Genomic DNA, 24933 nt, shown 5'->3' with positions numbered 1-24933 from the left:
GGGCATCAGATTGTGAGGAATCAGGTGTCAGTGTGGGTGCCCAGCTGTGCTGAGCCCTGGGCCCAGTGAAGAGCTGCATTGGTTGGGGAGTGGGACTCATACAATGCCCCAGTACCTGGGAAAACTACAACATGAAAAGAGCTGCCAGTCTTCCAGGCTCCGAGGGTACTGGGGAATTGTGCAATGTGATTCGCTCTCCAGTACTGATTTCAGAGCACAATGACTATGCAAATGAACTCAGATATACACAAACACATGTGAGGCTACACACACTCACACAGGTGCACATGCATTTGCACTTGCATGCCGTGCACACACATACACGCAATCATACACGTAAATACGAACACACACACCCGCACTGCACTCCTTTTTAATAATTTTTTACTGATTTCAATAGACCATCACCTTGACGAATCAAAGGGAAAGAGAAAGAAACCCAACCTACTCAACCTACTCTTCAGTGTCTGTCTATACATTTTAAATATCAGATTTGTTAGATAGAGCTCCCCACTAGCCCCTGCATCCACCACCAACCCCCTCCCTTTCCTCTCTCGCTCTACCTTCTCTGCATTTCTCTCTCGCCCTCTCTCTCTTTCCTGCATTTGCATAATTTCCTCCGCCGTATTCTGATGTATACTTGTGAATAATAAAGCTCATGGGCGCGCCGTGCGAGCCTGCCACTGTTCATTACTGCCGTGCGGTGCAAACCCAGGCTCCGCAGGGCTCTCATTAGACATTCCACACAGAAGAAAGGCCTCTCCCTCTCTCTTGCTCTGTCTCTCTCCCTTGCATTCTGTTTCTCTATCATTCTCTCTCTCTGTTAGTCCCTTACTCTGTTTCTCTCGCTTTATCTCTCCCCTCTGTCTCTCTCTTACTCACTGTTTCTCACACTCCCTCACTCTCTATTCCTCTCTCTCTCTCCCTAACATTCTGTTTCTCTCACTCCATCTCTCCTTTCTCTCTTTGCTGTCCCTCTCTTACGTTCTGTTTCTCTCTCTCACTCTGTCTCTCTCCCTAACATTCCGATTCTCTTACTTTCTCACCGTCTCTCCTTTCCCACATTCCTTCTCTTTAACTCTGTCTCTCTCGCTCTGCCTCTGTCGCTGTCTCTCTCCCTTACATTTGTTTCTTTCAATTGCTCTCTTTTCTGTCTCCCTCCTTTCTCTCTTGTTCTGTCTTTTCCCTTTAATTATGTTTCTCTCACATCTCCCCTTTCTCATTCTCTGCATTTTCCTTACTCTCTGTTTCTCTCACTCTCTCACTCTATCCCTCACCCTCGTGATCTGTCTCTCTCCCTTACATTTGATTTCTCTCGCTCCCCTTACTTTATCTCCCCCGTCTCTTCTTTCATCTATGGTACTCTCTCTCACTCAATGTTTCTCCCCTCTCTGTCTTATCTTTTATTAGCACTTTCCCTAATTCTCTTATTTTATCTGCGTCTTCCCCACTGCCCTATCCCTTCCTTATTGGCTCTATAGCATCCTTTCTTTCATCCTCCCTTTCTTTCAGTCTATTTTCTTCTCTCCCACTCCTCGTTCTCTCTCTCTCCAACAGAACACAGTGGCCTGCGTCATCCTCTCAGTGTCAGGCAGAGGGAGACAGGGAGACAAGCAGGTAGGAAGGAAACACACACACACACATTGTTTTTGTGACAACACTCACCACACATGAACTGATTGTTGATAGTTCATTCCTTCGGACTAATTCCAATCGAATAATTTGCTCCTTTCCCTCTGCTTGACACCCCCCTTTTAAAAGACTACATTTGTCATTAGCAATTTGGTATTTAGCTTCCCCTGCAGTACTCACACCCATCCGATCTCTTCAGACGTCTAACGGAGAGTTGACAGTAACCCAGGGCTCCAGACAAACATTTCCCCTGCTGGCACTGGTGCCACAAACCTTTTCAGTTGGTGGCACCAGCCCATGATTTGGTGGCACCCCCTCCAAAAAATGTGCATCATTTGGCTCATCACCTTATTAACACAATGCTTTATTAATAACAGACTACTTAGATGGTATGCAATATATAAGATTATTAGATTATTACATTTGACTAACATATCCAATATATTAGATTATTTGATTATTACATCTGACTAACATATCCAATATATAAGATTATTAGATTATTAGATTATTAGATTATTAGATTATTCGATTATTCGATTATTCGATTATTCGATTATTACATATGACTAACATATCCAATATATTAGATTATTAGATTATTACATCTGACTAACATATCCAATATATTAGATTATTAGATTATTACATCTGATTATTAATATATTTATTAGATTATTAGATTATTAGATTATTAGATTATTCATTTGACTTATTACATATGACTAACATATAATATATTAGATTATTAGATTATTAGATTATTAGATTATTACATTTGACTAACATATCCAATATATAAGATTATTAGATTATTAGATTATTAGATTATTACATATGACTAACATATCCAATATATAAGATTATTAGATTATTAGATTATTAGATTATTACATTTGACTAACATATCCAATATATTAGATTATTAGATTATTACATCTGACTAACATATCCAATATATTAGATTATTAGATTATTACATCTGACTAACATATCCAATATATTAGATTATTAGATTATTACATATGACTAACATATCCAATATATAAGATTATTAGATTATTACATCTGACTAACATATCCAATATATTAGATTATTAGATTATTACATCTGACTAACATATCCAATATATAAGATTATTAGATTATTAGATTATTAGATTATTAGATTATTACATCTGACTAAAATATCCAATATATAAGATTATTAGATTATTAGATTATTAGATTATTAGATTATTACATCTGACTAACATATCCAATATATTAGATTATTAGATTATTAGATTATTAGATTATTTGATTATTAGATTATTACATCTGACTAACATATCCAATATATAAGATTATTAGATTATTAGATTATTAGATTATTACATCTGACTAACATATCCAATATATTAGATTATTAGATTATTACATCTGACTAACATATCCAATATATTAGATTATTAGATTATTACATATGACTAACATATCCAATATATAAGATTATTAGATTATTACATCTGACTAACATATCCAATATATTAGATTATTAGATTATTACATCTGACTAACATATCCAATATATAAGATTATTAGATTATTAGATTATTAGATTATTAGATTATTACATCTGACTAACATATCCAATATATAAGATTATTAGATTTTAGATTATTAGATTATTAGCTTATTACATCTGACTAACATATCCAATATATAAGATTATTAGATTATTAGATTATTAGATTATTACATCTGACTAACATATCCAATATATTAGATTATTAGATTATTACATCTGACTAACATATCCAATATATTAGATTATTAGATTATTACATATGACTAACATATCCAATATATAAGATTATTAGATTATTACATCTGACTAACATATCCAATATATTAGATTATTAGATTATTACATCTGACTAACATATCCAATATATAAGATTATTAGATTATTAGATTATTAGATTATTAGATTATTAGATTATTACATCTGACTAACATATCCAATATATAAGATTATTAGATTATTAGATTATTAGATTATTAGATTATTACATCTGACTAACATATCCAATATATAATATTATTAGATTATTAGATTATTAGATTATTAGATTATTAGATTATTACATCTGACTAACATATCCAATATATAAGATTATTAGATTATTAGATTATTAGATTATTACATCTGACTAACATATCCAATATATAAGATTATTAGATTATTAGATTATTAGATTATTACATCTGACTAACATATCCAAGAAGGAATGAGTGATTTTAAATATTTTGGTTTGCAACCTAATCCAGAGAATGTCAGGAATTATGCTATTTTTATTTTATTTTACTGTCAAAATAGGGCTCCAGATTGTTTTATTCAATAGAGATGAATTTGCCTTCATCTTTATGTGCACTAAAATGATATATTAGCCTAATTCAATTGGGTCTAATTCACCCCCTGAGGAATTGGAAACTCAAAACACATTAGCTAGATTAACTCTAAATATAATACCTACTGCTAGTAGCCATGTATTAATCTAACAGTAAATACAATGTCCTAAGAATATTTTTTGCAATGAGGCTTGGTGCACTAGCGATGGCCGATGCGTAATTTTGCGTGGTTCGTATTTCAGTGCCATATCAGATAAATATACCAACAGAAAGCTGATACCCTCCTCTCTTTATTTGGAAGCTAGTTGAGACACACACAGAGACACACACACACAGAGACACACACACAGAGACACACACACAGAGACACACACACAGAGACACACACACAGAGACACACACACAGAGACACACACAGAGACACACACAGAGACACACACACACACACACACACACACACACACACACACACACACACACACACACACACACACACACACACACACACACACACACACACACACACACACACACACACACACACACACACACACACACACACACACACACACACACACACACACACACACTGACACTCAAAAATAAACTTACACACACACACACACACTGACACACTACATAGACACAATACATCATAGAAGGTTGGTGGCACCTTAATTGGGGAGGACAGGTGCGGAATAAGTAGAATGGTATCAAATATAGTGCATTAGGAAAGTATTCAGACTCCTTGACTTTTTCCAAATTTTCTTACCTTACAGCCTTATTCTAAAATGTATTAAATTGTTGTTATCACTAGGGTTGCACATTTTTGGGGAATATTCAGAGGTGGAAACTTCGGTGAAACTTCTATGAATTAATAGAAATATATGAAAATTAATATTAATACCATTTAAATGTAGTGGTTTTTTGCATTGGATATATTTACCATATCATATGGAGACAGAAACATAAACGTTTTACCTTATCATAAGTAGACAGAATTGCAAATGATTAAATCCTTCCAATAGAAATAAAAACAACTATTTAGTTACGAATTGAACTTTAATTAAATGAGTTGACTTCACAAGGGATGATTTCACTGAACATCAAAAGAAAGGAAAAATTGAATGATCCCCAATGATCCATCGCATCTCCCAAAAACATTTTCAACATACATCTGTAAAATGATAGTCTAGAAACTAAAGCTTTGGTTGTCTTCCTATCAGGCTTCCATGTCTTCTCCCTGCACCTCCTCAACGTCCACCTCTACTTCAGACTCTGAGGCCTCATCTTCACTGTCACTGTCCAATCTTGTTGAGGATGGCTCATTGTCCGGATGGCCACCAATTTTTCAACCCTTGTATTGGTCAGCCTGTTGAGTGATTCGGTATTCCCAAACAAGTTGAGCTCTGAGGCGGCTGATGTTGGTGGAATTTGGAGGATGATGGTGGCAACAGGGGAAAGAGCCTCAGATCCACAAAGTCGATCATCAAAGGTAAGTGAATATTTATAATGCTATTTCTGACTTCTGTCTGTTCTGTTACTCCACAACATGGCAGATATCTGTATGGCTTGTTTTTGTGTCTGAGCACCGAACTCAGATTATTGAATGTGTGCTTTTTCGGTAAAGTTTTTTTGAAATCTGACAAAGTGGTTGCATTAACCTCTTCGATATAGGGGGCGCTATTTTAATTTTTGGATGAAAAACGTTCCCGTTTTAAACAAGATATTTTGTCAGGAAAAGATGCTCGACTATGCATATAATTGACAGCTTTGGAAAGAAAACACTGACGTTTCCAAAACTGCAAAGATATTGTCTGTGAGTGCCACAGAACTGATGTTACAGGCGAAACCCAGATAAAAATCCATTCAGGAAGTGCCACATTTTTTGAAACCGCCTCATGCCAATGACTCCTTATATAGCTGTGAATGAGCTACGAATGAGCTTACGTTTTCCACGTTTTCCTCAAGGTGTCTACAGCATTGTGATGTCTTTTTAGGCATTTCCCTTGAAGAATGGCTGTAAGACCACATATATGGCATGTGGTCACATGGTGTCTCTCGCAGAAAACCTTGCGTAAAATACTGAGGTAGCCATTTTTCCAATCACTTCTTATGAGAAACCAACTGCCTCAACGGATATATTATCGAATACATATGTTAAAAACACCTTGAGGATGGATCCTAAGCAACGTTTGCCGTGTTTCTGTCAATATTATGAAGCAAATTTTGAAATAAGTTTGGCGTTGTAGTTGAAGTATTTTTTGGTCGATTTCTCAGCCAAGCAGGATGAACAAACGGGAGCTATTTTGCCTACAAAAATAATATTTTTGGAAAAAAGGAACATTTGCAATCTAACTGTGAGTCTCCTGAGTGAAAGCATCTGACGTTCTTCAAAGGTAAATGATTTAATTTGGTTGCTTTTCTTATTTTCGTGAAAATGTTGCCTGTTGCCAGCAGAGCCTAGCATAGCATTATGCCATGATAAACTTACACAAAAGCTTGTCTAGCGTTGGCTGTAATGCATATTTTGAAAATCTGAGATGACAGTGTTGTTAACAAAAGGCTAAGCTTGTGTATGAATATACTTATTTAATTTCCTTTGTGATTTTCATGAATAGGGAAAGTTGCATTATGGTAATGCGCTTGAGGCTATGATTACGCTCCCGGATACGGGATTGCTAGTCGCAAGAAGTTTATCTAAAGTTCCATGCATAACACTTGTATTTTCATCAACATTTATGATGAGTACTTCTGTAAATTGATGTGGTACTCTGCCAAATCACCGGATGTTTTGGAAGCAAAACATTACTGAACGTAACACGCCAATGTAAACTGAGATTTTTGGATATAAATATGAACTTTATCGAACAAAACATACATGTATTTTTTAACATGAAGTCCTATGAGTGTCATCTGATGAAGATCATCAAAGGTTATTGATTCATTTTATCTCTATTTCTGCTTTTTGTGACTCCTCTCTTTGGCTGGAAAAATGGCTGTTTTTCTGTGACTAGGTACTGACCTAACATATTCATTTGGTGTGCTTTAGTCGTAAAGCCTTTTTGAAATCGGATTAACAACACGTTTATCTTTAAAATGGTGTATAATTCTTGTATGTTTGAGGAATTTTAAATATTAGATTTCTGTTGTTTGAATTTGGCGCCCTGCATTTTCACTGGCTGTTGTCATATCGATCCCGTTAGCGGGATCTAAGCCATAAGAAGTTTTTAATTAGGCACGGTGCTGAAAGAATGCTGTGCTGTTGGGACAGCTTTTGTAGGCCCGAACAGTTTGTGGGCACCGTTTGTCACCTTCATAGTGCATTTAATATATTGTTTAGTGTTGTATTTTGCAGATTCTTTGCTGGCATGCATTCCAAAAGAAATAGGGTGATTTTGTTCCACCAAGATTTACATGCTAAAATCACAACTGGACACAACATACATAAACTTGTGTACGATGCAATATATATGCTAATATGAAATATGATTGGCTACTTTTTAAGGGCCAGAAAATGAGCAGCAAAACTCCTGGTTGTAAACTGTGTGGATTTGCTCCTTATTAGAATGGAAAAATCTAACTGTATTTGTTACATGCCCCGATTGTAGACTTTACAGTGAAATGCTTACTAACGAGCCCTTTCCCATCAATGCCGTTCAAAAGTTTGTGGTCACTTAGAAATGTACTTATTTTGAAAGAAAATTAAATGTTTTTGTCCATTAAAGTAATGTCAAATTCGTCAGAAATACAGTGTAGATATGTTAATGTTGTAAATTACTTTTGTAGCTGGAAACGTCCGATTTTTTATGGAATATCTACATAGGCGTACACAGGCCAATTATCAGCAACCATCACTCCTATGTTCCAATGACACGTTGTGTTAGCTAATCCAAGTTTATAATTTTCAAAGGCTAATTGATCATTAGAAACCCTTTTGTAATTATGTTAGCACAGCTGACAACTTTTGTCCTAATTCAATAAGCAATAAAACTGGCCATCTTTAGACTAGTTGAGTAATCTGGAGCATCAGCATTTGTGAGTTCGATTACAGGCTCAAAATGGCCAGAAACAAAGACCTTTCTTCTGAAACTCGTCAGTCGATTCTTGTTCTGAGAAAGGCTATTCTATGCGAGAAATTGCCAAGAAACTGAAGATCTCATACAATGCAGTGTACTACTCCCTTCAGAGAACAGCACAAACTGGCACTTACCAGAATAGAAAGAGGAGTGGGAGGCCCCGGTGTACAACTGAGCAAGAGGATCAGTACATTAGAGTGTCTCGTTTCAGAAAGGAACGCCTCACAAGTCCTCAACTAGCAGCTTCATTAAATAGTACCCGCAAAACACCAGTCTCAACGTCAACAGTGAAGAGGCGACTCCAGGATGCTGGCCTTCTAGGCAGAGTTGGCAAGAAAAAGCCATATCTCAGACTGGCCAATAAAAATAAAAGTTTAAGATGGGCAAAGGAAAACAGACACAGGACAGAAAAACAAATGATAGCCCCACTAAGTGCAAATCAGAATTATGTGGTAGCCATGCTGGTTACGTGTGCCATGAATTCTAAATAAATCATAGACAGTGTCACCAGCAAATTTGTACTCATCAGACTAAAGGACAGATTTCCACTGGTCTAATGTCCATTGCTTGTGTTTCTTGGGCCAAGCAAGTCTCTTCTTATTATTGGTGTCCTTTAGTAGTGGTTTCTTTGCAACAATACGACCATGAAGGCCTGATTCACGTAGTCTCCTCTGAACAGGTGATGTTGAGATTTATCTGTTACTTGAACTCTGTAAAACATTTATTTGGGCTGAAATTTGAGGCAGGCAACTCTAATGAACTTATCCTCTGCAGCAGAGGTAACTCAGGGTCTTCCTTTCCTGTGGCAGTCCTGATGAGAGCCAGTTTCATCATAGCGCTTGATGATTTTTGCTACTGCATTTGAAGAAACTTTCAAAGTTCTTGAAATTTTCCACATCGACTGACCATGTCTTAAAGTAATGATGGACTGTCGTTTCTCAAACATTCATTATATCACACATGTAAGATACTAAATTAAAGCTACACTCGTTGTGAATCGTCCTTTCGTTTCTCTTTGCTTATTTGAGCTGTTCTTGCCATAATAGGCTATCTTCTGTATACATTTGGATTTGATTAACACTTTCATGGTTACTACATGATTCCATATGTGTTATTTCATAGTTTTAATGTCTTCACTATTATTGTACAATACCGAAAATAGTTCAAATAAAGAAAAACCCTTGTATGAGTCGGTGGCCAAACTTTTAACTGTACTATATGTGACCAACCGGCTCAATTCGGGCTTATGTAACAACATTTGAAATGGTGTTTTTTTAGATTGAATAAAAGTAGAGACTCAGAGTTAGAAAATTATATATCATACACTACAGTTGAGGAACTATGGGAAAGTAATTCTGCTTTGAAAATGGATAAACTTGTAATCTCACTTTTGAGAAAATGGCCTTTTGAATGTTTTGGTATCTAGTGAAGAGCTCTTCTTTGTCTACACCCATTCAGCATTGTTCACACCCTCTTTAAGCTTTTGCCCCACCCATCTGTTTAAGGATTCACATATGTTGCTATGTACTAAACAACCAAATATTTCAAGACTAAAGGCTGGCTTCTACTACGGGTGTGTTCGTAAATTTAATCTGGAGTGCCAAAGTGAGTTCTGGGCATTTGTAAATTCAGAGTGTGAATGCTCCGAGAGCACACTGGACGCTTTGGCCGAAGAGTTGATCCAAGTGTTCTGACCTCACAAAGGCAGTCAAGCACCCAATTGGCTAATGTTAGCTGGCTTACTAGCTACTTCCAGACATAAAAGAAAGAACAGCTCACTCTGACCCTTTTACTCACCCTAGCAGAGCTGGTTAGGCTGTTTTTATGTTATCCAAAGCATTGGTGACTGCAAATGTGCTGCTGACAAAAATATAATTACGCTTTTTTGCCAACGTTTACTGACACCGGTCATATTCAAAGGGGGGTTGAGCGTTTGTAAATGTGTCAGTTATTCTGCAATCTTGCAATCTCCAGACAACAGTGCTCTGAAATTGGAGTATATTTACAAGCTACGTCTATCGACAGTTGTTGTAGTGACATCATAAACATTCTATTGAAATAGTTACTTGCATAGTGGAGTCTTTTGCTTAGCCTCTTAGCGATGATGCGGAATTTAGTTTCTGTGCAGGAACATCAATCAGCGGAAATTTTAGAGCGCCACCTATAGTTTTCGATAAAACTCAAACTTTCATTAAAACACACATGCAAGGTATTGAATTAAAGCTACACTCGTTGTGAATCTAGCCACCAAGTCAGATTTGTAAAATGCTTTTCGGCGAAAGCATGAGAAGCTATTATCTGATAGCATGCACCCCCCAAAATACCTGAACGACACCTAAACAAAAGATTTTGCGGTAGCCGGCACTACACAAAACGCAGAAATAAAATATAAAACATTCATTACCTTTGACGAGCTTCTTTGTTGGCACTCCTATATATCCCATAAACATCAATTGGGTCTTTTTCCCGATTAAATCCGTCATTTTATAGCCAAAATGTCATTTTATGAAGGCCGGTCTCATCCAGGAAAATTCCCCTTTACAAGACGCAATGTCACTTTTTAAAATTACAAAAGTTTCCTATAAACTTTTACAAATCACTTCAAACTACTTTTCTAAACCAACTTTAGGTATTAATAAACTTTAATAATCTATCAAATTGATCACGGGGCGATCTGTATTCGATAGCAGCAAGTCTTGAAATCATCGTCCATGTTTTCAATTTCATAACATCCTGCGGTGCGCCCCAAGACAGGAAGTGCCTATACGTCATCTCAACAAGGATAAAGCAGCCATGAAATGCCAGTACTGGCAACATCGTGTGGAAGCTGTAGGGATTCGAATCGGATCCTCATCTATTTTCTCTCGCCTTAAACAATACATTGACTGGCGGATGAATCTTTTTTGTGTGTTGGTGAACAGTTTTCCCAGGGATTTTTACTCCTAAACACGTTCTGTTATAGCCACAGACACGAGTTACCCAGTTTTAGAGACTTCAGAGTGTTTTCTATACACACATTCTTATCATATGCATATACTATATTCCTGGCATGAGTAGCAGGACTTTGAAATATTGCGCGATTTTTAACAAAAAGCTGCGAAAATTCGCATCATCCCTAACAGGTTTGCTTAGATATGTAACTATCCAGCTAAACAAGGACCAATAATCCCAACTCATAATGTTACTACCCTGCATGAATCTGTAGGTATATAACCAACCAGGTTCAAAGTTAGCTAGTTAAAATTAGGCTATAACTAGCAATACAAATGGCTCTGAGATACGAATAATATTACTAAACAAATCTTACACGTAACGTTAGCTAGCTAGCTAACAGTACACTTTAACTTGAAATGAAAATTACTTTCTGACAAAACTAGAAATGTGTAATTTCTGAAAATGTAGCTAACTAGACTCTCTTACCTGTATACATGGATGGATGCTTCTCCATCTCTGTCACGGATGCCAGGTTGCCCTTAGTTTGAAGATGTAATCCGGAGACAGGTGTTTTATACAACTCTTTTCATATTTGCTATCAAACTGCAGAATTTTCTCCATCTCCTTAGCTATCATACTCTAATTCCACTGATTTCAAAACTCAGTCCTCCAGAAAGTGGAGAGCAACACTTATGAAGATCTACTACGAGATATATTTCAAAAAAGCAGTGTTGGAATGGATTACCTACACATACTGACCAACTCATATTATAGACAGAAGCATGCTACATGGCATACCAATCTGGACTCATCTATCGGCATGTCCAGACCACTCATTATCTTAACCAATCATGGCTAGCGGGAAGGTTGTCTTTTTCCATGGCTAAACCAACTAGCCTTGTATTTTAACAATTTTATTCATATTTACAGGTTGTATAGATGTTTATTATTAAAGCATATGATAGTTCACATGTTCCAGAAGGCATTTCTGAAGAAAAAAAAATGTTTATATTTTTTGGTATATTTGGTTTCTCTGTGGTATGACAATTGAAATGAGCAAATTAGGCATGCATATATTATATTCTTCAAAAGATCTATGTGTGTCGGTCCTACATTTACAATTTACAAAAATTGGAGAATGAAGATTTCAGCTTCATAGGGGTTAAGTCAAATATTAGACTGTGTAATAAAACAATCACAAAATCGTCACTCACCACCCAGTCACTCAATTTCTGATGCAAAATGTCTGCCTGTATTGGGAATTTTTTTGCGAATTTACAAAATTTTTTATATATTAAGTATTCAGAACATTTACTCAGTACTTTGTTGAAGCACCCTTGGCAGCGATTACAGCCTCGAGTCTTCTTGGGTATGAGCTTTGCACACCTGTATTTGGGAAGTTTGTCCAATTCTTCTCTGCAGATCTTTTCAAGCTCTGTCAGGTTGAATGGGGAGTGTCGGTGCACAGCTATTTTCAGGTCTCTCCAGAGATGTTTGATCTGGGTTCAAGCTCTGGCTGAGCCACTCAAGGACATTCAGAGACTTGTCCTGAAGCCACTCCTGCATTGTATTGGCTGTGTGCTTAGGGTCGTTGCACTGTTGGAAGGTGAACCTCCGCCCCAGTCTGAGGTCCTGAGCGTTCTGAAGCAGGCTTTCATCAAGGTTTCTCTCTATACTTTGCTCCATTCACCTTTCCCTCAATCATGACTAGTCTCCCAGTCCCTGACATTGAAAAACATCCCCACAGCATGACGCCACCACTACTACGCTTCACCGTAGGGATGGTGCCAGGTTTCCTCCAGACGTGTCGCTTGGGATTCCGGCCACAGAGTTCAATCTTGGTTTTATCAGACCGGAGAATCTGTTTTTCATGGTCTGATAGTCCTTTAGTAGCATTTTGGCAAACTCTAAGCGGGCTGTCATGTGCCTTTTACTGAGGAGTGGCTTTCGTCTGGCCACTCTAACATACATGTCTGATTGGTGGAGTGCTGCAGTGATGGTTGTCCTTCTGGAAGGTTCTCCAATCTCCACAGAGGAACTCTGGAGCTCTGTTCTTGGTCACCTCCCCGACCAAGGCCCTTCTCCCCCGATTGCTCAGTTTGGCCGGGCGTCCAGCTCTAGGAAGAGTCTTCCATTTAGGATGGATGGAAGCCACTATGTTCTTGGGGACCTTCAATGCTGCAGACATGTTTTGCTACCGTTCCCTAGTACTGTGCCTCGACACAATCCTGTCTCGGAGCACTGCGGATAATTCCTTCAACCTCATGGCTTGGTTTTTAATCTGACATGCACTGTCAACTGTGGGACCTTATATAGACAGGTGTGTGCATTTCCAAATCATGTTCAAATGAATTTACCAATGGTGGGCTCCAATGAAGTAGAAACAGGATACGCCTGAGCTCAATGTTGTGTCTCATAGCAAAGTGTGTGAATAAGGTATTTATGGTTATTATTTTTAATACATTTCCAAAAACCTGTTTTCACTTCATTATGGGGTATTGTGTGTAGATTGATGAGGAACATTTGACATTTAATCAATTTTAGAATAAGGTTGTAACGTAACAAAATGTGAAAAATGTGAATGGGTCTCAATACTTTCCGATGGACTATATGATGATGGAGTCTTATGAGTGTGTAAAGAGTCATTCCAAGTAGAGTCAGTGAGATTTTACTAGGTCGTGGGTGTAGGTGGTTAGCCACTGAATAGCTCTTCACCAGTGGAATTGCTTGGAGGTAGAAGCTATCTTGGAGCATGTTGTTAATGCCTGATGCTCAGGTTCAGCTTGCCATAGGGTATCAATCAATCAATCAATCAAATGTATTTATAAACCCTTCTTACATCAGCTGATGTCAAAAAAGTGTTGTACAGAAACCCAGCCTAAAACCACAAACAGCAAGCAATGCAGGTGCTGAAGTACGGTGAAACAACTCCCTAGAAAGGCCAGAACCTAGGAAGATACCTAGATCAGCCAGAACAGTCCATTTGGGAAGAGGGAGAAAAGGTGCTGATGGGCCTTCTTTACAACTGTCGCAGTGTGATGGGTCCTTGCTTAGTGCTTGGTGATGTGTAGACTAAGGAACTTCGAAGTTCATGACCCTATCCACTGCAGCCATGTTGATGTGGATGGGGAATTGCTCCCCCCTTTGCTTCCTGTAGTAAACAATCACCTCTTTGGTTGGATTTTCAAAGCCCGCCCACCACCCTGCACACATCACGAAATACTTGGTGTAAAACAGATTATGAATAGCAGAAGGGCTGGATTGCCAGACAAAATAGCGGATAAGGTTTAGGTAAATGATACTGGCATCGTAACCTTTAACATACAGATGGTTGAACATTTTGTCTTCTGATCCCTGCTCCACTGTGCCACTGTGTCACTGTGTCTAGGTGCCGCCATCTGGGTCAAGATTAGGCAGACAGAAGGTCACTCTTTCTGGGCGGAACTGTTATCTCTCTGTGCTGGTTTGCCCTGTGTGGTGCACACAGTGCCCGCTATTTCCATCACATGGAAATAGCAGCACCACCCTCTGGAGACGACGTGAACTCTGTAGAGTACAGACACAAGGTTACACACAGAAACAGACAAGACAGACACACGTAGATACAAGGACAGGAAGATAAACAGACACAGACAAACATATTGATAGACATACACACAGAGACAATACAGAGATGCACACATACTCAAAATCTCAATCAGAAAAAGAAAACACTGCATGCACACACACCTGCTCCTTGCTAGCCTGGCTTCTGAAGCTGCCCTCAATAGCTGATGCCTGCTGAACTGGGTAGCCATGTGCACACTCTACTGCTTCCCATGATGCTCTACAAACCTCCAGCACCTGGAATAGAACACACCAGGTTTTTACATTTTAGTAATTGAACAGACACACTTATCCAGAGTATTAACTATTCAATCAATTTCAGCTGTGGAATAGATATAATCAATGAGGAAAATAATGTGTCTGACTGTACATCCTCCAGCCCGGCTGCTGATCTATATATTGTGTATTAGTGAATCCTAAAGTCATGACTTGACAGCACAAAAACATCTGGGACCAGAATAGAAAGGGGAGGCAGGGTAGCCTAGTGGTTCGAGCGTTGGACTAGTAACCGGAAGGTTGAAAGTTCAAACCCCCGAGCTGACAAGGTACAAATCTGTCGTTCTGCCCCTGAACAGGCAGTTAACCCACAGTTCCTAGGCCGTCATTGAAAATAAGAAATAATAATTTGTTCTTAATTAACTGACTTGCCTTTTATTTTGAAGGTAAAATAAAACAAATAAAACATCTACATGGTCAACTGCAGACAAAGAGACTGATAATATCTAATGGCTGCCAGCTGCTGTTGACACATATGTGTCCAGATATTACATTTGCCTGTAGACTGAGGGTCTGGGACAAACACCTGACAGGAACTAACCCCAACAGTCGGAGGCTCCCAAAATTACCATGTACAAAGTCTAATAACGTTGACTTTCAGAAAAGACACATTAGGAAATACTATTTTTCTATTGTAGATGTTCATCATTGTAAAGTTTATTGAACAAATGTCCTCCCACAAATCTTGTAGTTGACATGTTATATTTGAAATAAGCCTGTTAAACATGAATATGCTAACAGCAATTTTAAATCAAGCAAATAAATGCTTGGAATGTCTCCTCTCACCAACAAGTGATCACCTAAACCACATGAAAAACACATGAACACTTGATCGTATGATGAGAATGTCCAGTAGCACAGAGCAGAATCAAAGGCATTGCAGTATCTATCCATCACCTCATAGCTCTGCTACTGCAGAAAGTAGCCCACGTTGTATTTGTCACATGCACCAAGTACAACAGGTGTACGGTAGACCTTAATGTGTAATGCTTAGTTACAAGCCCTATACCAACAATGCAGTTCAGAAATAGAGTTAAGAAAATATTTACTAAATAAACTAAAGTTTTTAAAAAGTTTTTAAAAAGATATCGAGGCTATATACAGGGGGTACCGGTACAGAGTCAATGTGGAGACTATATACAGGGGGTACCAGTACAGAGTCAATGTGGAGGCTATATACAGGGGGGTACCAGTACAGAGTCAATGTGGAGGCTATATACAGGGGGTACTGGTACAGAGTCAATGTGGAGGCTATATACAGGGGGTACTGGTACAGAGTCAATGTGGAGGTTATATACAGGGGTACCGGTACCGAGTCAATGTGGAGACTATATACAGGGGGTACCGGTACCGAGTCGATGTGGAGGATATATACAGGGGGTACCGGTACCGAGTCAATGTGGAGGATATATACAGGGGGTACCGGTACCGAGTCAATCTGGATGATATATACAGGGGGTACCGGTACAGAGTCAATGTGGAGGCTATATACAGGGGGTACTTGTACAGAGTCAATGTGGAGGCTATATACAGGGGGTACTTGTACAGAGTCAATGTGGAGGCTATATACAGGGGGGTACCGGTACAGAGTCAATGTGGAGGCTATATACAGGGGGGTACCGGTACAGAGTCAATGTGGAGGCTATATACAGGGGGTACCGGTACAGAGTCAATGTGGCGACTATATACAGGGGGTACCAGTACAGAGTCAATGTGGAGACTATATACAGGGAGAACCAGTACAGAGTCAATGTGGAGGCTATATACAGGGGGTACCAGTTCAGAGTCAATGTGGAGGCTATATACAGGGTGTACCAGTACAGAGTCAATGTGGAGGCTATATACAGGGGGTACCAGTACAGAGTCAATGTGGAGGCTATATACAGGGGGTACTGGTACAGAGTCAATGTGGAGGCTATATACAGGGGGTCCCAGTACAGAGTCAATGTGGAGGCTATATACAGGGGGTACCAGTACAGAGTCAATGTGGAGGCTATATACAGGGGGTCCCAGTACAGAGTCAATGTGGAGACTATATACAGGGGGTCCCAGTACAGAGTCAATGTGGAGACTATATACAGGGGGTACTGGTACAGAGTCAATGTGGAGACTATATACAGGGGGTACTGGTACAGAGTCAATGTGGAGACTATATACAGGGGGTCCCAGTACAGAGTCAATGTGGAGACTATATACAGGGGGTCCCAGTACAGAGTCAATGTGGAGACTATATACAGGGGGTACCGGTACAGAGTCAATGTGGAGACTATATACAGGGGGTACCGGTACAGAGTCAATGTGGAGACTATATACATGGGGTACCGGTACAGAGTCAATGTGGAGACTATATACAGGGGGTACCGGTACAGAGTCAATGTGGAGGCTATATACAGGGGGTAGCAGTACAGAGTCAATGTGGAGGCTATATACAGGGGGTACTGGTACAGAGTCAATGTGGAGGCTATATACAGGGGGACTGGTACAGAGTCAATGTGGAGACTATATACAGGGGGTACTGGTACAGAGTCAATGTGGAGGCTATATACAGGGTGTTACGGTTCAGAGTCAATGTGGAGACTATATACAGGGGGTACCAGTACAGAGTCAAAGTGGAGGCTATATACAGGGGGTACCGGTACAGAGTCAATGTGGAGGCTATATACAGGGGGTAGCAGTACAGAGTCAATGTGGAGGCTATATACAGGGGGTACCGGTACAGAGTCAATGTGGAGGCTATATACAGGGGGTAGCAGTACAGAGTCAATGTGGAGGCTATATACAGGGGGTACCGGTACAGAGTCAATGTGGAGGCTATATACAGGGGGTACCGGTACAGAGTCAATGTGGAGGCTATATACAGGGGGTACCGGTACAGAGTCAATGTGGAGGCTATATACAGGGGGTACCGGTACAGAGTCAATGTGGAGGCTATATACAGGGGGTACCGGTACAGAGTCAATGTGGAGGCTATATACAGGGGGGCTGGTACAGAGTCAATGTGGAGACTATATACAGGGGGTACTGGTACAGAGTCAATGTGGAGGCTATATACAGGGGGTACCGGTACAGAGTCAATATGGAGGCTATATACAGGGGGTACCGGTACAGAGTCAATGTGGAGGCTATATACAGGGGGTACCGGTACAGAGTCAATGTAGAGGCTATATACAGGGGGTACCAGTACAGAGTCAATGTGGAGGCTATATACAGGGGGTACCAGTACAGAGTCAATGTGGAGGCTATTTACAGGGGGTACTGGTACAGAGTCAATGTGGAGGCTATATACAGGGGGTACCAGTACAGAGTCAATGTGCAGGGGTACCAGTTGTACCGTGCACTTGCCATACCAGGCAACCGGTCAGAACGCTCACGATGTTGCAGCTGTAGAACTTTTTGAGGATCTGGGGACCCATACCAAATCTTTTGATTCTCCTGAGGGGGAAAAGGTGTTGTCGTGCCCTCTTCACGACTGTCTTGGTGTGTTTGGACCATGATAGATCGTTGGTGATGTGGACACCAAGGAACTTGAAACTCTCGACCTGCTCCACTACAGCCCCATTGATGTTAATGGGGGCCTGTTCAGCCCGCCTTTTCCTGTAGTCCACGATCAGCTCCTTTGTCTTGCTCACATTGAGGGAAAGGTTGTTGTCCTGGCACCACACTGCCAGGTCTCTGACCTCCTCCCTATATGCTGTCTCATGGTTGTCGGTGATCAGGCCTACCACTGTTGTGTTGTCAGCAAACTTAATTACATTTACATTTAAGTCATTTAGCAGACGCTCTTATCCAGAGCGACTTACAAATTGGTGCATTCACCTTATGACATCCAGTGGGACAGTCACTTACAATAGTGCATCTAAAACTTAGGGGGGGTGGGGTGAGAGGGATTACTTAACCTATCCTAGGTATTCCTTAAAGAGGTGGGGTTTCAGGTGTCTCCGGAAGGTGGTGATTGACTCCGCTGTCCTGGCGTCGTGAGGGAGTTTGTTCCACCATTGGGGGGCCAGGGCAGCGAACAGTTTTGACTGGGCTGAGCGGGAGCTGTACTTCCTCAGTGGTAGGGAGGCGAGCAGGCCAGAGGTGGATGAACGCAGTGCCCTTGTTTGGGTGTAGGGCCTGATCAGAGCCTGGAGGTACTGAGGTGCCGTTCCCCTCACAGCTCCGTAGGCAAGCACCATGGTCTTGTAGCGGATGCGAGCTTCAACTGGAAGCCAGTGGAGAGAACGGAGGAGCGGGGTGACGTGAGAGAACTTGGGAAGGTTGAACACCAGACGGGCTGCGGCGTTCTGGATGAGTTGAAGGGGTTTAATGGCACAGGCAGGGAGCCCAGCCAACAGCGAGTTGCAGTAATCCAGACGGGAGATGACAAGTGCCTGGATTAGGACCTGCGCCGCTTCCTGTGTGAGGCAGGGTCGTACTCTGCGGATGTTGTAGAGCATGAACCTACAGGAACGGGCCACCGCCTTGATGTTAGTTGAGAACGACAGGGTGTTGTCCAGGATCACGCCAAGGTTCTTGGCGCTCTGGGAGGAGGACACAATGGAGTTGTCAACCGTGATGGCGAGATCATGGAACGGGCAGTCCTTCCCCGGGAGGAAGAGCAGCTCCGTCTTGCCGAGGTTCAGCTTGAGGTGGTGATCCGTCATCCACACTGATATGTCTGCCAGACATGCAGAGATGCGATTCGCCACCTGGTCATCAGAAGGGGGAAAGGAGAAGATTAATTGTGTGTCGTCTGCATAGCAATGATAAGAGAGACCATGTGAGGTTATGACAGAGCCAAGTGACTTGGTGTATAGCGAGAATAGGAGAGGGCCAAGAACAGAGCCCTGGGGGACACCAGTGGTGAGAGCGCGTGGTGAGGAGACAGATTCTCGCCACGCCACCTGGTAGGAGCGACCTGTCAGGTAGGACGCAATCCAAGCGTGGGCCGCGCCGGAGATGCCCAACTCGGAGAGGGTGGAGAGGAGGATCTGATGGTTCACAGTATCGAAGGCAGCCGATAGATCTAGAAGGATGAGAGCAGAGGAGAGAGAGTTAGCTTTAGCAGTGCGGAGCGCCTCCGTGATACAGAGGAGAGCAGTCTCAGTTGAATGACTAGTCTTGAAACCTGACTGATTTGGATCAAGAAGGTCATTCAGAGAGAGATAGCGGGAGAGCTGGCCAAGGACGGCACGTTCAAGAGTTTTGGAGAGAAAAGAAAGAAGGGATACTGGTCTGTAATTGTTGACATCGGAGGGATCGAGTGTAGGTTTTTTCAGAAGGGGTGCAACTCTCGCTCTCTTGAAGACGGAAGGGACATAGCCAACGGTCAGGGATGAGTTGATGAGCGAGGTGAGGTAAGGGAGAAGGTCTCCGGAAATGGTCTGGAGAAGAGAGGAGGGGATAGGGTCAAGCGGGCAGGTTGTTGGGCGGCCGGCCGTCACAAGACGAGAGATTTCATCTGGAGAGAGAGGGGAGAAAGAGGTCAGAGCACAGGGTAGGGCAGTGTGAGCAGAACCAGCGGTGTCGTTTGACTTAGCAAACGAGGATCGGATGTCGTCGTTCTTCTTTTCAAAATGGTTGACGAAGTCATCTGCAGAGAGGGAGGAGGGGGGGGGGGCGGAGGATTCAGGAGGGAGGAGAAGGTGGCAAAGAGCTTCCTAGGGTTAGAGGCAGATGCTTGGAATTTAGCGTGGTAGAAAGTGGCTTTAGCAGCAGAGACAGAGGAGGAAAATGTAGAGAGGAGGGAGTGAAAGGATGCCAGGTCCGCAGGGAGGCGAGTTTTCCTCCATTTCCGCTCGGCTGCCCGGAGCCCTGTTCTGTGAGCTCGCAATGAGTCATCGAGCCACGGAGCGGGAGGGGAGGACCGAGCCGGCCTGGAGGATAGGGGACATAGAGAGTCAAGGGATGCAGAGAGGGAGGAGAGGAGGGTTGAGGAGGCAGAATCAGGAGATAGGTGGGAGAAGGTTTGAGCGGAGGGAAGAGATGATAGGATGGAAGAGGAGAGAGTAGCGGGGAGAGAGAGCGAAGGTTGGGACGGCGCGATACCATCCGAGTAGGGGCAGTGTGGGAGGTGTTGGATGAGAGCGAGAGGGAAAAGGATACAAGGCAGTGGTCGGAGACTTGGAGGGGAGTTGCAATGAGGTTAGTGGAAGAACAGCATCTAGTAAAGATGAGGTCGAGCGTATTGCCTGCCTTGTGAGTAGGGGGGGAAGGTGAGAGGGTGAGGTCAAAAGAGGAGAGGAGTGGAAAGAAGGAGGCAGAGAGGAAAGAGTCAAAGGTAGACGTGGGGAGGTTAAAGTCGCCCAGAACTGTGAGAGGTGAGCCGTCCTCAGGAAAGGAGCTTATCAAGGCATCAAGCTCATTGATGAACTCTCCGATGGTATTGGAGTCGTGCTTGGCCACACAGTCATGGACGAACAGGGAGGACAGGAGGGGACTAAGCACGCACCCCTGAGGGGCCCCAGTGTTAAGGATTAGCATGTTAGATGTTTTGTTGCCTACTCTTACCGCCTGGGGGCGGACAATCAGTAAGTACAGGATCCAGTTGCAGAGGGAGGTGTTTAGTCCCAGGGTCCTTAGCTAAGTGATGAGCTTTGTGGGCACTATGGTGTTGAATGCTGAGCTGTAGTCAATGAACAGCATTCTCACATCGATGTTCCTTTTGTCCAGGTCAGGGAGGGCAGTGTGGAGTGTGATGTTCCATGCTCTCAATCAATCAATCAATCAATCAATCAATCAATCACATTTATTTATAAAGCCCTATTTACATCAGCCGATGTAATAAAGTGCTGTACAGAAACCCAGCCTAAAACCACAAACAGCAAGCAATGCAGATGTAGAAGCACGGTGGCTTGGAAAAACTCCCTAGAAAGGCCAGAACCTTGGAAGAAACCTAGAGAGGAACCAGGCTCTGAGGGGTGGCCAGTCCTCTCAATGTTGTGCATATAAAAGAGTGTTGTAGTGATGGTGCCTTCTGGTTGTTTCCATGTATGTCCTCTTCCAGATTCTATGTGCATCACTCCCTTCATCTCCTGATAGATGCCTGCTGTCGCACTGAGAGACATTTGACAACAATGGCTTCAGGATTAACATTGGAGGCTTCATTCAGTGTTTTATAAATCAAGCTAAAAAGGTCCAATAGTCAAAACTTTGTCTTTCTCCATCTGATTTAATAAGAATTGCAGCGTAAAAAAACCTGAGCAGTAAGTAACTACAGTGTTAAGATAAAAATATATAATTAGAGAAAGTATTTATAGCAGCTCGGTATCAGTGGGGCTGAAAACCGTGTTGGAAGTGGCAATCTGTCTTTCTCTATTAGCCTCTCCTGCTGCGAACAAGGTTGTGGCAATCCCACATGCACAATATCCTCATGGGAAGGCATAATAAAGTGTCAAGTAGAAGGAATTAATTGTAGTGGAAATAATTCAGGGGTCTCAAAATGGTATGTCATCTTTAATTGTCGGTAAGAGACCCGGCAACACACAAACAATACTTTTCTTTCTGTCCTGCATGCACAATTCGCCTTAGCATAGGCTCTTTTCAATATAGTCCATTATACACTGCCAAATTGATGAGCCAACATTGCGTTGCAATTTTACAGGATACAGGGTATGAGACACTGGAGCAATGCTGTGCAACAAGCAACATGGAGATAACATTGAATAAGAAGCATAGGCTGAGATCTCATCCACCAGGACAACAGTTGAACCCGTGTGTTTCATGCGTTTGTTCACTTGTGTTTTTTGTTATAATCATTCCAAGACTATGCAATTGTACGTGTGTTTACGTCTAAATCCTGTTTATGGTGTGTCTATGTCTGTAAGTTATGTCTGAAACAATTTGTCTGAAACAATGCCCCCCCCCTGTTGCTGTCATTATTGGACCAGGTCTCTCTTGAAAAATATAAATTATCTCAGTGAGACTAACCTGGATAAATAAAGGTGAAATAAAAATATACATTTCAAACTAAGTTTGCACGTGTATTTATCACATAGCTTATCGTTTGTTGACTGCTAAAGCAGCACTGAAATTGACCATCTAAAAACAGGACTCTGTTAAGTTCTGCAAGTACACTTTTTTATGCCAGGCAAACTGGCAATGCAGACACAACATTACAAATACATTTAGCAAACTTTCAATATCATTATTATCTGGTACCTAGATAAAAAAATCACATTCAAATAGACAGCCAGATAGTTAAACATGCAAAAAAACACAAGAAGAAATTGCAATCAAATGCAATCAAATACAACAGTAGCGATAGCTAATTAGAAGCTCATCTCAAACAATGCAAATCACCATGGATTTCGTATCATCATAAATATCTCACCCACCTGTCCTGAAAGATTTTTCAGAGTTTGGCAATCAGATCGTCCAGACTGAATACGTAATCAATAAACCATCTATTAAATACAGAAAAATTGAAATGACAAAATTATTTACACCTTTGGCAGAGATTCCAGTTGTGAGTTTTTAAGAGCTTTGCACACCTGGATTGTACAATATTTGCACATGTTTCTTTGTACAATTATTCTCTATCAAGTTGGTTGTTGATAGTTAGTCTTGCAATATATTTTACAAGCCGATTTATGTCAAACTGTAACTAGGCCAATCAGGAACATTCAATGTTGTCTTTGTGTTTTAGGTTTTTGTCCTGCTGAAAGGTGAATTCGTCTCCAGTGTCTGTTGGAAAGCAGACTGAACCAGGATTCATCTAGGTTTTTGCCTGCGCTTAGCTCTATTCCATTTATTTGATCATGAAAAGTCCTTGCCGATGACAAGCATACCCATAACATGATGCAGCCGCCACCATGTTTGAAAATATGAAGAAGTGGTACTCAGTGATGTGTTGTGTTGGATTTGCCCCAAACAAAACACTTTGTACTCAGGACATAAAGTACATTTCTTTGCCACATATTTTGCAGTATTACTTTAGTGCCTTATTGCAAACATATTTTTTTTTTTATTCTCTACAGGCTTCCTTCTGTTCGCTCTGTCAATTAGGTTTGTATTATGGAGTAACTACAATGTTGTTGATCCATCCACAATTTTCTCCTATCACAGCCATTAAACTCTGTAACTGTTTCAAATTCATCATTGGCCTCGTGGTGAAATCCGTGAGCGGTTTCCTTTCTTTCCAGCAACTAAGTTAGGAAGGATGCATCTATCTTTGTATTGACTGGGTGTATTGATACACCATCCAAAGTTTAATTAATAACTTCACCATGCTCAAAGGGATATTCAATGTCTGCTTTTTTTTACCCATCTACCAATAGGTGCCCTTCTTTACAAGGCATTGGAAAGCCTCCCTGGTATTTGTGGTTAAATATGTGTTTGAAATGAACTGCTCGACTGAGGGACATTACAGAGATTAGGTACTTAAAACTCAGTTGAAGGAGAATGTCAATTATTTTGAACTTCATATTCAATAATGCAAAAACAAAGTGTTGCAGAGGAAAGTAAAAGTGCAATATGTGCTATGTAAGAAAGCTAACGTTTCAGTTCCATGCTCAGAACATGAAAACATGTGAAAGCTGGTGGTTCCTTTTAACATGAGTCTTCAATATTCCCACGTAAGAAGTTTCAGGTTGTAGTTATTATAGGAATTATAGGACTATTTCTCTCTATACCATTTGTATTTCATTAACCTTTGACTATTGGATGTTCTTTTAGGCACTTTAGTACTGCCAGTGTAACAGTATAGCTTCCGTACCTCTCCTCGTTCCTGGGCTCGAACCAGGAACACAACGACAACAGCCACCCTCGAAGCAGCCACAACCACTCCAAGTCTCAGAGCGAGTGAAGTTTGAAAAGCTATTAGCGCGCACCCCGCTAACTAGCTAGCCATTTCACATCGGTTACACCAGCCTAATCTCGGGAGTTGATAGGCTTGAAGTAATAAACAGCTGCTGGCAAACGCACAAAAGTGCTGTTTGAATGAATGCTTATGAGCCTGCTGGTGCCTAACATCGCTCAGTCAGACTACTCTATCAAATCACAGACTTAATTATAACATAATAACACACAG

The 24933-nt window shown here is 41.0% G+C and overlaps 1 long non-coding RNA gene across 1 annotated transcript; it reads left to right on the top strand.

Annotated features, from left to right (window-relative positions):
• The first annotated feature begins 904 nt into the window (after positions 1 to 904).
• Positions 905 to 23754, top strand: LOC124016655. The gene is made up of 3 exons (XR_006835416.1): positions 905 to 1617; positions 5253 to 5521; positions 23551 to 23754. It is a non-coding gene; the product is annotated as an uncharacterized LOC124016655 (long non-coding RNA).
• Positions 23755 to 24933: the final 1179 nt, after the last annotated feature.

The sequence above is a fragment of the Oncorhynchus gorbuscha genome, linkage group LGY (assembly GCF_021184085.1).
Source record: "Oncorhynchus gorbuscha isolate QuinsamMale2020 ecotype Even-year linkage group LGY, OgorEven_v1.0, whole genome shotgun sequence".
Lineage (NCBI taxonomy): Eukaryota > Metazoa > Chordata > Actinopteri > Salmoniformes > Salmonidae > Oncorhynchus > Oncorhynchus gorbuscha.
This window is presented reverse-complemented; position numbering and strand designations above follow the sequence as displayed.